General features: G+C 46.2%; 1 long non-coding RNA gene across 1 annotated transcript; it reads left to right on the top strand.

Moving 5' to 3' along the window:
- Positions 1-1,619: 1,619 nt before the first annotated feature.
- Positions 1,620-5,635, top strand: LOC115900465. Its single transcript, XR_004060145.1, has 3 exons — positions 1,620-1,828; positions 1,931-2,081; positions 4,736-5,635. It is a non-coding gene; the product is annotated as an uncharacterized LOC115900465 (long non-coding RNA).
- Positions 5,636-16,977: the final 11,342 nt, after the last annotated feature.

The raw sequence follows: 16,977 nt of genomic DNA, 5'->3' as shown, positions 1-16,977 counted from the left end.
CAGTCATTTTGAAAATATCTAACTCTTCTGGGTCCCTCAGACTGGAATCTGTTTTGCTGGGGCTTTTAGTGTGACTCATTTCATATGTCTTCCAAGGTGTCTTCACTTCTTAACAAAAATGATTTGCTGGTTTCTTGCCTTAAGCTCTGTGAGGACCATGGCTGCCTGGTGACCGACTAGGCCTCCAGTGACCTCAGCACAGGACCTGGACAGACTGCGTTCTCCATAGACATGGCTTGGTCCACAAACGCTGCAATTTCCCACAACACTGACCAACCAAACAAAAAACCCAAATCATGCCAGTCCAGTAATGAGGAATGGTTTTGTCATTTTAGCACATGAACCAGAATGACAGGAGCCAGGATAGAATAGCATGTAGCTTTTCCAAAAAAAGCTAATAAGGAAGATTAGGCAGGAAGATATAAAAATATAAATGGTAGAAAAATACAATCTCTAAGCATGTTGTGATTGCTACTACTGTAAAACATGATGTAGTTAAAAATGGGCCAGGCACGGTGGCTCATGCCTATAATCTTAGTGCTTTGGGAGGCTGAGACAGGAGGATTGCTTCAGCTCAGGAGTTGGAGGTTACAGTGAGCTATGATTGAGCCACTGCACTCCAGCCTGGGTGACAGAGTGAGACCCTATCTCTAAAAAGCCAAAACAAACAAACAAACAAAACTGGCCAGGTGCAGTGGCTCATGTCTGTAATCCCAGCACTTTGGGAGGCCAAGGCAGGCAGATCACCTGAGGTCAGGAGTTCGAGACCAGCCTGACCAACATGGTGAAACCCTGCCTCTACTAAAAAAGTGTAAAAATTAGCTGGGCATGGTGACATGCACCTGTAATCCCAGCTACCCAGGAGGTTGAGGCAGGAGAATCGCTTGAGGGAGCTACTTGAGAGGCAGAGGTTGCAGTAAGCTGAGACACATGCCATTGCACTCCAGCCTGAGTGACAAGATCAAAACTCTGTCTCAAAAAAAAAAAAAAAAAAAAAAAAAAAAAAAAAAAAACCAAAAACTGGAAGGCAAAGGCAAATGGAAATGATTGTGTTAGTGAGATTACGGGCAGTGACCGTTAAAGGTTTTTCTTAAATTCTAACTGTTACGCCATTATTGCAATATAAAAACCAAACCTTTGTGGCTATGCTTCATGGTGGACACAGCCAGGGCTTGAGTAGCAGAAGTCCTGTGGTGTCCTGGCTAGATGAAACTACTTGAGGACTGGGTTCATTTTTTTCATGCATCTCCCCCTGGCCTCATACCTAGTAGGGCCACACCTAGCACATAGTAGGTGCTCAGTAAATACTCATTGAATTAGTGGTTCAGTGGACAGATTATGCCAAATGGTTACCTCTTTTTGGAGGTACCCAGAGGCATTCTTTTTGGTGAGGGGGCACAAACGATTATTACTGTACTTGAGAAGTGCTTAGGGGGACAAGGTTTCTGTCATTGCTCAGGCTGTAGTGCAGTGGCATGAACATGACTCACTGCAGCCTCAACCTCCTGGGCTCAAGCAATCCTTCCACCTCATCTTCCCAAGAAGCTGGGACTACGGGTGTGCACCACCACACCCAGCTAATTTTTAAAGATTTTTGTAGTGACGGAGTCTCTCCATGTTGCCCAGGCTGATCTTGAACTCCTGGGCTTAAGCAATCCTTCCACCTTGGTATCCCAAAGTACTGGGATTATAGGCATGAGCCACCTTGCCAGGCCTCCAGAGGCATTTTGATTGGAAGAGAAGACTTCTTGGGAAAAGAAGTCATATCTGACCTGAAAACCACCATCCAGAGGAAAATAAGTTTTGTCAACTCTCATCTTGATTGCATGTAAGTTGGTTTTCTTCAATTAAAGTGATTTAGTAAATGTATAATCAATTACTTATTTATCTGTTTATTTAAACTCCTAACCTTTTCCGCATGTAAATAAAGTCACAAAAGAGGAGGAAATACCCCTTGTTAGATGTGGGACCTCATTCTCAGCCCAGAGTCCAAAGAAGGTGATGAAGCCTTGCTCTCCGGGAGAAGCGGCTGCCTAACTCATGTCTCCTTGTGACCCAGGACCCAGAATCCGTCACTACAGGTTGGCCTCCCTCTTGCTCCCAATGCAGGCATCTGTGCAGCTGAGCAGCAAGGTATTTGCTGCCATCTCTCCCTTCCTGGGGTCCCAGTGCCTGGGTCCACAACTAGGCCAGCCTCACCAGCGCCTTTGTCAGGACATGGGTGGACTTGGCTTGGCAGGGAGGAGCAAGTGGGATGTTTTTTGGCTTGGTTTGATATTTGCTGACTGGTAAAGGTCTTGCTCCAAATATTCCCTCACCAACCACCTCTGTGTCTGAATTCCCTGTTAGTCACTCTTTGAGAGCAGAGTTTTGAAGATCCCTGCTCAGGTACAGATCTAGAAAGGGGGCCATTCTGAGCCATTTCTTTAAGGGAAAAAGAGCTGCAAGGTGGTGACTCCACTTTGGCGAAAATGAACCACCGTGTCGGGCTGGAAGACATTGTGTCTGGGAGCTATTCATGATGTGCCCCTAGCCAGGAAGGCTCAGACCAAATTCTGTCTTTTATACACTGCTAGCTGGTTGCTCAACTTGCAAGACCCTGAGAGAATGGAATGCAATACAGACAACGGTTGGCTTCTTACCCATCATTTCCCACACAGGGCACCAAGCCCTCTACACGTGATACTCTCTTTCTTTTTTTCTCCTTTTTTTTTTGAGACAGAGTCTCACTGTCGCCCAGATTGGAGTACAGTGGCACAATCTTGGCTCAGTGCAACCTCCGCTACCCAGGTTCAAGTGATTCTCCAGTCTCAGCCTCCCACGTAGCTGGGACTATAGGCGTGTGCCACCAGGCCCGGCTAATTTTTATATTTTTAGTAGAGACGGGATTTCACCACGTTGACTAGGCTGGCCTCGATCTCTTGACCTCAGGTGATCCGCCCACCTCGGCCTTTCAAAGTGTTGGGATGAGCCACTATGCACGACCCACATGATATTCTTTTTCAATTTTCCCAACAACCATGTGAGGTAGAAATATCCCTACTTTATAGGAACAAAAATGGAGGCTCAGAGATAAGCGACTTGCCCAGTGTCATGCAGCTAAATATAGTTATGCTGATTAACAGCTAGTACCATTGAGTGCTGCAGGCCAAGACACTACAAAGGATTCCTGTTTCAACTCACTTGATCCTCATTACATGCTTGTGGAATCTCCGTTTTAACAGATGTGGAAAGTGGAGTACAGGGAGGTTGAACAGGCTCTCCGAGGCATTCAGCTGGCAGATGTCAGATGTCAGGCTGCTCTTCGCCGCCCTGCTGCATGCAGTCAGTCAGGAGCCATCTGCGTCTGAGCCACAAAAAGAGCCTGCTGTGTGCCAGGCACATGCAGTTACCCTGGAGATCTGACAGCCCTGGCCTGCTGGAGGTTACATGCTGGTGTCCTCGCACAGGACCAGTCAGAGATGGCCAAGGGTAGCAAAAGGGTTGGGACATCCAGGGGACATTGGGTCCAGGCAGTGAGGGGCCTTGCTTGCTTCCTGTCTCCCCTGCCTAGGAAGGGCAATCAGCGGTGACCCTGACCTCTTCCTGTGTGGCTAACCTGAGGCAATGATTATCCTCTCTAGCAGACTGAGGCAAGCGGTCAGGTGTCTTGAGGGCCCACTTATCTCTGGACTTGGACATCTATGGGGTCTTGTCTCACACACCCACTGTGGGGCTTTCCCTGTCTCTGCTTTACATGCACATTGCAGAATAAGAGATGCTGTTGAAGGACTCTATCCGAGAAGCCCCTTCCAATGAGATTTGTGGCCAGGATTAAGAGGTCTTAAATGGACATTTCCGCGAGGAAGAAATTGTGCATGCTTAGATGTCTGTCTTTGGAGGTTTTGGAGGGTCAAGACACCACCAAATTTGTGTTTCACGAACTGGTGGTGACAGGGTTGATGGGGTCTGGACTCTGTCTGCTATGGGGTCAGCCCTGCTGGAGTCCACCTCAGCTTGAGTGCTGGAAGCCTGCCCTGAATTGGACAGGACCCCTGCGTTTCTGCCCCAGCACTCACCTTCCACTGATCAAATTATATCCTCAGCTTCCTCAGGAATACAATCTTCAAAGGACCGTGGAGAGGATTGAACAGTTATTACTGTACATGCGAAGTGCTTACCTCAGTACCTGTTCATATTTTACATGTGATTATTATCATTATAATCCCACCTGGCCTGGTCAACATAAAGAAACCTGGGGTCTGTTCTGCCTCCCTACCCCACTTTAATTTTTTTGTTTGTTTTGTTTTTGTTTTTTGAGACGGAGTCTCACTCTGTTGTCCAGGCTGAGTGCAGTGGCCTTATCTCAGCTCACTGCAAGCTCCACCTCCCGGGTTCACGCCATTCTCCTGCCTCAGCCTCCCGAGTAGCTGAGACTACAGGTGCCCACCACCACGCCCAGCTAATTTTTTGTATTTTTATTAGAGATGGGGTTTCACCATGTTAGCCAGGATGGTCTCGATCTCCTGACCTTGTGATCCACCTGCCTCGACCTCCTAAAGTGCTGGGATTACAGGCATGAGCCACCACACCCAGCCCCTACTCCACTTTATTTTTAAAATAGAGACAGGGTCTCCCTCCCTATGTTACCCAGGCTGGTCTTGAACGCCTGGCCTCAAGCAATCCTCCGGTCTCGGCTTCCCAATAACAGGCGTGAGCCACTGTGCCCGGCCAGCTCCTTCCCTTTTTCTGCCAGGTTTGAGCCCTTCTCCCTGGTGGGACCCAGAAGGCCAGTCTGGCAGAGCTGTGGAGAACCAGGTAAGCTCTCACATCCACCCTGCCTGACATGTAGTAAGCCCCTCCTCACCTCTTTAAAGAAGACCAAAGAAAGTGGGTTTACGATTTCTCAGGAAGGTTTTGCTTCTGTTGTTTTTCCTTCCCAACTTCCCAATTGTCTATTGTACCCGCAAACTCCCTACCCTTCGGTTCCAGATCTAGTGTGTCTCCTGCAGCTTCTGTCTAAATGAAGGATTGCCCTTTTGGTCCCTATTCCAGCCCTTCCCCTCTGGGAAATGATGTATGCCTTCCAGAACTTCTAACTTTACCACACCCTGATGGTGAGCTGGGTACTGTGTGGCTGGCATTGTTCTTAATTACCACGCTCCAGGTCTTCACACAGATGGGCTTGTTTGATCCTCACTGTGTTCCTATGAGGATGGTGCAATTATGATCTCTATTTCTTTCAAAAATAGAGATGGAGTCTAGCTGTGTTGCCCAGGCTGGTCTCTAACTCCTGAGCTCAAGCGATTCTCCCCACCTCAGACTCCCAAAGTATTGAGATTACAGGCATGAGCCACCGTGCCTGGCCTATCATCCCCATTTAAAAGACAGAAAATCTGAGGTGCAAGGAGGTTAAACAACTTGCCTGAGATCCCAGTTAGAAAGTGTTAAGTTTGAACCCAAGTAGTGTGACTCTAAGCACCAGCTCCCAACCACATCATTTTATTGCCATCGTAACTCTAATGTTTAGAATCTGTTGGATACTCAAAGGTCTTGGCGTGTCCTAAATTTAAATAAATAAATAAGTAAATAAGAATCCATGGGAATTGCAAAAAGAAGCATGGTCTTTGTTCTACGAATGTTGTTTGTTCTTTTTTTTTTTTCTTCAGTCGAAAGATACTTTACTGCAAAATTGGAGATTTCAAATTCCTCCTGGTTATATTCTGCTGGTGTTTAACCTCCTTCTAAATAAGGCATCCTTTCTGAATCTCACTGAACTCTCTTGTATTAAAAAATAGAACTATTTTTTCTTGCTCCATCGCCTGTGGAGATGGAAAAGTGCCGATCAGCACGTTCTCTCGCATGCTTGAAAACACTTTTCCCGGTGTCTCACATCTCTCTGAGCCCATTCTTCTCCAAAGCCAGAGGACCTGGCTCCTTTCCACTGGGCGAGTTTCCTGTTCGCAGCCCTGACAAAAGTGCCCAGAGTTCTCCAGCCTCTCCCCTTCCACTGGGTATGTACTGGGCCGTGAGGGTGGCGCTGAGGGTGCACACAGGGTCCAAAGCAAGCCACGTGGCTCGGGGTCCTCCATCTCTGCTCAGAATTTTGTTTTAGCTTACTTTGTTATTTTTATATTCCAGAACACTTAAAAAAGAAATGAAGGTGTAAATAAGTTGGTGGGGGGGTGCACGTGGAAAATGTTAGCCTTAATTTTCCCTCCCCTGACATTTTCATACAGGTTGGAGCTGACTTTGAACCCGAGGGCCTAAGTGCCCGGCACTGCGAGGGTATGGCAGGGACTCCATTCTTGATCCTGGCCTTGAGGTTCTCACAGTCTGAGCTTGTGAGTATCAAGAACAGCTCTGGGCTGGGCACAGTGGCTCACACCTGTAATTCCAGCACTTTGGGAAGCTGAGGTGGGCAGATCACCTGAGGTCAGGAGTTTGAGACTAGCCTGGCCAATATGGCGAAACCCCATCTCTATTAAAAAATACAAAATATAGCCAGGTGTGGTAGCAGGCACCTGTAGTCTCAGCTACTCGGGAAGCTGAGGCAGAAGAATCACTTGAACCCGGGAGGCGGAGATTGCAGTGAGCCGAGATGGCGCCACTGCAATTCAGTCTAGGCAACAAAGCGAGACTCCATCTCAGGAAAAAAAGAAAAAAAAAAAAAGGAAAGGAAGCCAGGCATGGTGGCTCACATCTGTAATCCCAACATTTTGGGAGGCTGAGGCAGGAGGCTCAATTGAGGCTAGGAGTTTGAGACCACCCTGGGCAACATAGTGAGACCCCACCTCTACAAAAGATTAAAAAAAATTAGCTGGGTGTGGTGGCACATGCCTCTAGTCACAGCTACTCGGGAGGCTGAGATGGGAGAATCGCTTGAGTCTGGGAGGTCAAGGCTGCAGTGAGCTGAGATCGTGCCACTGCACTCCAGCCTGGATGACAGAGTAAGACCCTGTCTCTAAAAATAAATAAAAATAAACAAATAAATAAATAAATAAAGGAGAGGAAGGGGGCTATGGCATACTGTAGGGTGTGGGGGGAGGTTGCAGGATTAGGTGGGGCACCAGGGTTGGCCTCCTTAAGAAGGTGAGATTTCAGCTTTTGGAAGCTGAGGGATTTAACCATGTAAGTATCTGAGAGTGGAGCATTTCAGTTGGAGGGCATAGCTACAGCCTAAAGGAAACAAAATCCAACACAAACATCAGGAAGGGGTCACCCAAGAGATAAGGAGTTTGAGAAAGGGCCAAGGGAAGGGAAGAAGGAGGGTTTCATGCCTATGCTAATTGCATTGTGGTTGCTCTGAGGGTGGGGTCATTTACCCAACCCCGGGACCACCCTCTGCCCAAACCCTTAGGCTAATGGAAATCAGACCAATGTGGTGGTGGAAATAGCTCTGATCCAGGCTCTTTCATAACTAGTACACGGCCTTGAGTAAGCCACATACTCTATGGGCCTCAATGGCCTCGTCTATAAAAGGAAACAGCTGAAAACTGGGTGCTTGCAGGCCCCTGAGTGCGCCTTGTAATAATAGCACTGTTATAAATAAGATGGAAACTGCAGCATCTTGCCAGGGTGAATAAGTTAATTATTCTTATGATTGAGACTTTTAAAAGTCAAAAGCAAAACCATCTGATTTATGTGGTTTCCGAGGAAAAGAAAGGCAGGAAAGAAAGATGAAGTGAGGCTGGGCGGGGTGCTGACACGTGTAATCCCAGCACTTTGGGAGGCGGAGGAGGGTGGATCACTTGAACTCAGGTGTTCAAGATCAGCCTGGGCAGCATAGTGGGACCCTGTCTCTAAAATAAATAAATAAATAAATAAATAAATAAATAAATAAATAAATAAGCTGGGTGTGATGATGCGTGCCTATAGTCCCAGTTACTTGGGAGGCTGAGGTGGAGGATCACTTGGGCCTGGGAGATTGAGGCTGCAGTGAGCTGTGATCATGCCACTGCATTCCAGCCTAGGCAATAGAGTGAGACCCTGTCTCAAAAAAAAAAAAAAAAGAGGCACAAGTTTTCCTTTTGCCACCATTTAACCATCTTCACTTTGTGGGAACTAGAACTATGCTGGGGTGGTGGCGGGGGTGGGGAGTTGGGGGGACCCTCTCAACTGCTGTGCTGGGTGGGAGGTGGGGGGTGGGGTGGTGGTGGAGGGTTGGGGGGACCCTCTCAGCTACTGTGCAGGGATGGTGGGTGGGGGTGGGGGGACCCTCTCAGCTGCTGTGCTGGGGTGGTGGGTGGAGGGTTGTGGTGGTGGGTGGGGGGTGGGGGGACCCTCTCAGTTGCTGTGCTGGGATGGCGGGTGGGGATGGGGTGGTGGGTGAGGGTTGGGGTGGTGGGTGGGGGTGGGGGACCCTCTCAGCTGCTCCCTGGCAGTAGTTCCTTAGCTGAGGTTCAGAACATTTGCAAGCAACCAACTGTCTGTCTGTTGGGAAGGTTTGGAAAGTGTTAGGCAAATTGTGAAAAAAACGGTCTTTGACAACTTAGGAAATAATAAAATCCGGCAGAGTGTTCTAGCCTTTAGGCTGCTGGGGCCAGAAATACAAAGTCATGTTCTCATAATCTACTAAGTTGCTAAAAGGAGGGATTTGAGAGCATCGCGTTGGCAGATACGGGGTTCTGCCCATACTCTGGGATTTAGGGCCTGTGATTTCAGGAAGGGCTTTCCCTGCTCACGACAGACAGGAGTGTTTGTTTTTTAAGTGCCAGGGCAGAGGTGGGATGGGCTTGCTGGGGAAACTGGACTGATAAAGAAAATCCTCCTAGAAAGCTACATCCAACAAAGGAGTGCTCACAGGAATGTCAGAACAAGTAAGAGTCAGGATCTGAAGTCAGATTGCCAGAAGTCAAATCCCTGTATTCGAACCTTTCTGTGTCTCAATTTTCTCATTTGTATTGTAGGTATAAAAAAGATGCCTATTTCCCAGGGCAGTTATGGTGATCACATGAATTAATACACATAAAGTCCTCAGCGCGGTACCTGGAATATCGTAGTGAAACCCACGAGTGGTGCTTTATCTTTGGGTTATATGGGTTCTTCCAAATGATGTCTGAGTGTTTTTCATTGAGGACTGTCTATTTATGGGATACTTTTTGGTGCAGATACACTTTCAGGTCATGAATCTCTCTTCTTTCTAACCAAGATTTTCTTTAATTTTGGCTGGGTGTGGTGGTTCACACCTGTAATCCCAGCACTTTGGGAGGCTGAGGCAGGAGGATCGCTTGAGCTCAGGAGTTCAAGACCAGCCTGGGCAACATGGCGAGACCTTGTCTTTGCGAAAAAAAGAAAAATTTGCTGGGTGTAGTGATGTGTGCCTGTAGTCCCAACTATTCAGGAGGCTGAGGTAGGAGGATCGCTTGAGGCCAGGACTGAGGCTGGAGGATCACTTGAGTCCAGGAGTTCAAGGCTGCATGAGCTATGATTGGCATCACTGCATTCCAGTCTGGGTAACAAAGCAAGATCCCATCTCAAAAAAAAAGAAATTTCCTTAATTTTAAAAAAGTTACCATTTTCTTTTTGGAATACATATATTTTATATATATATATATATATATATATATATATATATAGAGAGAGAGAGAGAGAGAGAGAGAGAGAGAGAGAGAGAGAGAACCTCACTCTGTCATCCAGGCTGGAGTGCAATGGCGTGATCTCGGCTCACTGCAACCTCTGCCTCCCAGGTTCAAGCAATTCTCCTGCCTCAGCCTCCTTGAGTAGGTGGGATTACAGGTGTGTGCCATCATGCCTAGCTAATTTTTGTATTTTTAGTAGAGATGGGGTTTCACCATGTTGGCGAGGCTGGTCTTGAACTCCTGACCTCAAGTGATCCACCCACCTCGGCTTCCCAAAGTGCTGGGATTACAGGCATGAGCCACGATACCCAGTCAAAAAACATATATTTAAAAAGAACCAGATAGAACATTTATAATTCAAAATACAATATTTGAAACGAAAGATTCACTGATTGGGCTTACTATCAGCTTGGTGGCAGAAGAAGAAAGAGTGAATGACAAAAGTTACCATTTTCTAAGCCAACACTGTCCAACAGAATATAATGCAAACCACAAACATAATTTCAAGTTTTTAGTAGCTATATTTTAAAAAGTAAAAGAAGACAGGTGAAATTAATTTTTTAATAATATGTCTTAATCCAGTATATCCAAAATATTATTTTTTCAATGCGTAATCAATATAAAAATTATTAATGAGACTTTACATGCTTGTTTCCTTACTATATCGAATCCAATGTATATTTCACAAATACAGCATATCTCAGTTTGGGCCAGCGGCATGTCAAGTTTTTAACAACCACATGGGGCTACCATGTAGGACAGTGCAGTTCTAAGGAACAAGAGGATGTCTCTTGGCAGTAAGCTTGGGTGGGCGAATCAGGCTGGGCACAGACTCCCCCTAATCACACTATGATGACAGGCCTCTGAGATGGGGGGTCTTCTAGTCACACAGAACCAGGAGGATCCCTGGCCATGTGCCATGGCTCACACCTATAATCCCAGCACTTTGGGAGGCCGAGGCAGGCAAATCACTTGAGGTCAGGAGTTCAAGACCAGTCTGGGCAACATGGAGAAACCCTGTCTCTACCAAAAATACAAAAAATCAGCTGGGTGTTGTGGCACTCGCCTGTGGTCTCAGTTACTCAGGAGACTGAGATGGGAGGATTGCTTGAGCCCAGGCGGCAGAGGCTGCTGGGAGCTGAGATCATGCCATTGCACTATAGCTTGGGTGACAGAATGAGACTCCATCTCAAAAAAAAAAAAAAAGAACAAGGAGGATCCCAATGCAAGCCCCACATTCCAAGACTGTGGTTTTGAACTGAGATACATTGAGCAAACTCTTGCTTGCCCCAACGGTCTTTTCCTCCCTCTCTACTAACCACACCCCTTATCTCAACCTGACTTGAGGATGAAATACTAAGAAGATCATCAGTCTTTCAATGATTATTATCCTCTATTAAGATGCAAATGCAAATGTTGGACAAAATTTCAGTTAAGAGGAATAAGTTCAAAAGATCTATTGTACAACATGATGGCTATAGTTAATTTTTTTTTTTTTTTTTTTTTTTTTTTTTTTTTTTTTTTTTAGACAGTGGCTAGAGTGTAATGGCACGATCACAGCTCACTGCAGTCTCAAACTCCTGGGCTCAATCGATCCTCTAGCCTCAGCCTCCCCAGTAGCTGAGACTACATACATGTACCACCATGCCCAGCCTTGACTATACTTAATAACATTGTATGTATTCTTTTGGTTGTTGTTGTTGACATGGAATCTCACTCTGTCTCCTAGACTGGAGTGCAGTGACGCAATTTCAGCTCACTGCAACCTCCGTCTCCGGGGTTCAAGTGATTCTTCTGCCTCAACCTCCTGAGTAGCTGGGATTACAGGAGCGCACCACCACACCCAGCTAATTTTTGTATTTTTAGTAGAGCCGGGGTTTCACCATGTTGGCCAGGCTGGTCTCGAACTTCTGACCTCAAGTGATCCACCTGCCTTGGCCTCCCAAAGTGCTGGGATTACAGGCGTGAGCCCCTGCCCCCGGCCCAATGTATTGTATTCTTGAGAATCACTGAGAGTAGATTTTAAGTGTTCTCACCACAGAAAACACTAAGTATGTGAAGTAATGCATGCTAATTAGTTCAATTTAGGGATTCACAATGTATTCCAGAACATTATGTTGTACACAATAAATATATACAATTTTTATTTGTCAATTAACATAACAAATAAAAAAGATGTGAATATTGGGGAGAATATCTTCATTGAGTATCAGCTGAGACTAAGGTAGTTGAGGTAGAGATTAGGACAGGAAGCAGAACATGTTTTTGGGTTCTGTCTGGAAACTCTGAGGAGTGACCTTGCTTAAAAGCCAGCATTGGTAGGATGGCCCTCAATGGAGTCTTTAGGGTCCCGGCCTTTATCCTAACACTTTATCCGAATGGGAACCTTATTAACCATGGCAGCAGCTATGTGAGCAAGAGCAGACTTCAAAATGCTGGGCACCTTGGGGCCATATATATATATATGTGTGTGTGTGTATATATACATTTTTTTTTTTTCTTTTTTTTTTTTCCTGAGACAGAGTCTCACTCTGATGCCCAGGCTGGAGTGCCATGTCCAGTCTCGGCTCACTGCAACCTCTGCCTTCCCAGTTCAAGCAATTCTCCTGTCTCAGCCTCCTGAGTAGCTGGGATTACAGGCATCTGCCACCATGCCCGGCTAATTTTTGTATTTTCAGTAGAGACAGGGTTTCACCATGTTGGTCAGGCTGGTCTTGAACTCCTGACCTCAAGCAATCCACCTGCCTTGGCCTCCCAAAGTGCTGGGATTACAGGTGTGTGCCACCGTGCCTGGTTGGGTCCATATTTTTCTAGATGAATTAGTCTGTATCTGAAAACTACGTTGGGAGTCCTGTGAAAGAGAAAATTTGCAAATTTGTCCTGCCCATCCATTCCCACCCATCCAGAAGGAGAGACTACCCCCTTCTCCCTAGGGAAGTGCCCTTTGACCTTATTCAAGGAGACAGCTGGTCTTTGAGGTGGGATGTACCTTGGGAAGGGTGACTTAACTTTGAGACCAGAGTCTCTTCTCTTCACCTTTCCCTCCCTCCATTCAGTTACGTTCCAGTGAATCTGCACATCTTCCCTCCAGAGCTTTCTTGAAGGAGGTCTCATATCCCTATTTCCAAGTTCTTGGGAAAAGTGAAAGGGACCTCACTTTCACCTCCATAAGCTAAGACTATTATTACCACCATGGATGCTCTAAAATCTGAAAAAAAAACACTATTCTTTTTTTTTTTTTTTTTTTTTTTTTTGTGAGACAGTCTCTGTCGCCTAGGCTGGAGTGCAGTGGCACAATCACAGCTGACTGCAGCCTCGACCTCCCAGGCTCAAGTGATCTTCCCACCTCAGCCTCCCAAGTAACTGGGACTATAAGCACGCACCACCATATATGGCTAATTTATTTCTATTTTCATTATTTATTTATTTTTATTTATTTATTTTTTTTTGAGATGAAGTCTCGCTCTATAGCCCAGGATAGAATGCAGTGGCGCTATCTTGGCTCACTGCAACCTCTGCCTCCTAGGTTCAAGCGATTCTCCCGCCTCAGCCTCCTGAGTAGCTGGAATTACAGGTGTGCGCCACTGCACCTGGGTAATTTTTTGTATATTTTAATAGAGATGGGGTTTCACCATGTCGGCCAGGCTGGTCTTGAACTCCCGACCTCAGGTGATCCACCTGCCTCAGCCTCCCAAAGTGCTAGGATTACAAGCGTGAGCCACTATGCCCGGCCTATTTTTATTATTTATTTATGATTAGAGACACGGTCTTGCCATGATGCCCAGGCCGGTCTTGAATTCCTGAGCTCAAGTGATCCACCCCCCTTGGCCTCCTAAAGTGCTGGGATTACAGGCGTGAGCCACCACACCCTGCCAGAAATACTATTTTTTGAGACAAGGTCTCACTCTGTCACCCAGGCTGGAGTGCAGTGGCGTGATCATGGCTCACTGCAGCCTAGACTTCCCTGGCTCAGATGGTCCTCTCACCTCAGCCTTCTGTGTAGCTGGGACTACAGGAACATACCACCATGCCTGGCTAATATTTGTATTTTTTTGTAAAGGTGGTATGTTTTACCATGTTGTTCAGGCTGGTCTCAAACTCCTGGACTCAAGCAATCTTCCCACCTCGACCTCCCAAACTGCTGGGTTACAGACATAAGCCACCACACCTGACGTGGAAATAATCGTTTGTGGTGACACTTGGATTATCTACTTAACCCACAAATGTTCTGGCCATTCAACCTTCATGATTACTGTATTACTCTCATTCAACCTGTAATATTCCTAACTATATTGTCTTGAGTTTTCAGGCAGTCCTGAGTGCTAATCTTCGACCCAATTTCTTTAGACTCATTGTATTCCAAAGGAGGTTATCTAAAGTATATCCTCCATTAACAGATTTTTAAAGTTAAACTCTTGTTTTTTTTTTTTTTTTTTGAGAAGGAGTCTTCCTCTGTTGCCCAGGCTGGAGTGCGGTGGCACGATCTAGGCTCACTGCAACCTCTGCCTCCCGGGTTCAAATGATTCTCCTGCCTCAGCCTCCCAAGTAGCTGGGATTACAGGTTTGCACCACCATGCCTGGATAATTGTGTGTGTGTGTGTGTGTGTGTGTGTGTGTGTGTGTTTTCAGTAGAGACAGGGTTTCACCATGTTGGTCAGGCTGATCTTGAACTCCTGACCTCAGGTGATCCACCCGCCTTGGCCTCCCAAAGTGCTGGGATTATAGGTGTAAGCCACCGCACCCAGCCTAAAGTAAAACTTTTGTAAACAACCAAAATATTTTTATTGAGCCTTTTTTCTTGATTATTAATATGATACATAAGTTTTTCTAGAAAATTTAGAGTTGTCTGGAAAAGATGAAGAAGAAACATTTGTGATCCTACTGTCCAGAAAACACCACTGTTAATTTTTTGGTCAATGGGTATTTGAACCTATTACATTCTAGAGCAGCGGCTGGGCGCAGCAGCTCGCGCCTGTAATCCCAGCACTTTGGGAGGCCGAGGCGGATGGATCACGAGGTCAGGAGATCGAGACCATCCTGACTAACACAGTGAAACCCCGTCTCTACTAAAAATACAAAAAGTAGCCAGGCGTGGTGGCAGGCATCTGTAGTCCCAGCACTTTGGGAGGGCAAGGCAGGTGGATACTTGAGGTCAGGAGTTTGAGACCAGCCTGGACAACACAGCGAAACCCTGTCTCTACAAAAAATACAAAAATTAGTTCAGTGTGGTGGCAAGTGCCTGTAATCCCAGCTACTTGGTAGGCTGAGACAGGAGAATTGCTTGAGCCCAGGAGGTTGAGGCTGCAGTGAGCCATGATCCAGTCACTGCACTCCAACCTGGGTGACAGAGCCAGACCCTGTCTTAAAAAAAAAAAAAAAAAGTTAAAATTCATCGTGGGAAAAATTTTTTACCATCTCAATGAAGCTTCTAAATAGCATTTCACTAAGTGATGCTGTTTATATTTTAAATTTCTAACCAAAGCCAAAAAAAAAAAAAAAAAAAAAAAAAAGCCTAGAGTCTGGCAAGATAAGAACCAACTAAAGTGTAGTAACTTAATTGGTAAATGTGGTCAGCCTCTGGGAACTGAAACGAAGAGGCCGTTGAAGATCCAGTTGATGTTCTGTGATTACAAATTAAGGGGTAAGAACTTCCTTCTTCCTTAGTGACCCAAAACCTTAAGTAGAATGCAGGTATGGAGTATAATGGTGTATATTTGGAAGAGAAGGAAGTAGGGGTGATGTTGGAAATACTGTCACTGAATTTGGGAACTTGGATAGGTTGCTTATTTTTGGAGGGAGCTCAGCATCTTATGGTGGTAGAATGGATGGATGGGTTATAGGATTGGCAGGAACGAACAACCAGGTGAGTTCTGGGGACACTGGTGGGGCTATGTAGTACTGCAGGATAGGTTATAAAACAAGAGCAATGAAGGAAGCTGAGGGGGATCCAGTGTGCCAGGGAGTGGTGTGTGCTACTTTGAGTTGCACACTCAAAGTCATCATGATGGAAGACATGATAGTCATCATCTCTGCACGGTAGGTGACAAAGGATTTGTCCTTTCTTTTTTTAAAAAAATTTTTTTGGGACGGAGTCTTGCTCTGTTGCCCAGGCTGGAGTGCAATGGCACAATCTCAGCTCACTGCAACCTCTGCCTCCTAGGTTTAAGCGATTCTCCTGTCTCAGCCTCCTGAGTAGCTGGAATTACAGGCGCACGTCACCACACTCAGCTAATTTTTGTATTTTTAGTAGAGACAGGGTTTCACCATGTTGGCCAGGCTGGTCACGAACTCCTGATCTCATGATCTGCCCACCTCTGCCTTCCAAAGTGTCAGGATCACAGGCGTGAGCCACTGAGCCCAGACTTGTCCTTTCTTTTAAGTTCCCCCTTGCAATTCTTCACCTGCTGACTTTTCCATAGTAAGCATTAATTAATTAGTTAATTATTTTTGAGACAGGGTCTCACTGTGTGGTCCAGGCTGGAGTGCAGTGTCACAGTCGTGGCTCACTGCAGACTTGAACTCCTGGCCTAAAGTGGTCCTCCTGCCTTGGCATCAGCCGCTGTGCCTGGCCTATTTATATATATATATATATATATATATATATTTTTTTTTTTTTTTTTTTTTTTTTTTTTTTTTTTGAGACAGAGTCTCGCTCTGTCGCCCAGGCTGGAGTGCAGTGGCCGGATCTCAGCTTCTCAGCTCACTGCAAGCTCCGCCTCCCGGGTTTACGCCATTCTCCTGCCTCAGCCTCCTGAGTAGCTGGGACTACAGGCGCCCGCCACCTCGCCCGGCTAGTTTTTTGTATTTTTTTAGTAGAGACGGGGTTTCACCATGTTAGCCAGGATGGTCTCCATCTCCTGACCTTGTGATCCGCCCGCCTCGGCCTCCGAAAGTGCTGGGATTACAGGCTTGAGCCACCACGCCCGGCCTATATATTTTTTTTTCTGAGACGGAGTCTCGTTCTGTCACCCAGGCTGGGGTGCAGTGGTGCCATCTTGGCTCACTGCAACCTCCACTTCCCAGGTTTAAGCGATTCTCCTGCCTCAGTAGCTGGGACTTCAGGTGCCTACCACCACACCCGGCTATTTTTTTGTATTTTAAGTAGAGATGGGGTTTCACCATGTTGCTCAGCCTGGTTTCGAACTCCTGACCTCGTGATCTGCACACCTCGGCCTCCCAAAGTGCTGGGATTGCAAGTGTGAGCCACTGCGCCCAGCCCTAATTTTTTAATTAGAAAAGATAATTAACTAAAGATAGACAAAAATAATTTTAGAATAGCATCGATAGATAGTGTGTCTTGGGAGAAAGGTAAGATTTAAGAAGTCAAACAGACCGGGTGCAGTGGCTCACACCTGTAATCCCAGGACTTTGGGAGGCCAGGGTGGGTGGATCATGAGGTCAGGAGATCTAGACCCTC

The sequence above is a fragment of the Rhinopithecus roxellana genome, chromosome 11, assembly GCF_007565055.1.
Source record: "Rhinopithecus roxellana isolate Shanxi Qingling chromosome 11, ASM756505v1, whole genome shotgun sequence".
NCBI classification, from domain to species: Eukaryota; Metazoa; Chordata; class Mammalia; order Primates; family Cercopithecidae; genus Rhinopithecus; species Rhinopithecus roxellana.
The sequence above is the reverse complement of the archived record's forward strand: the minus strand, read 5'-3'. Positions and strand labels throughout refer to the sequence as shown.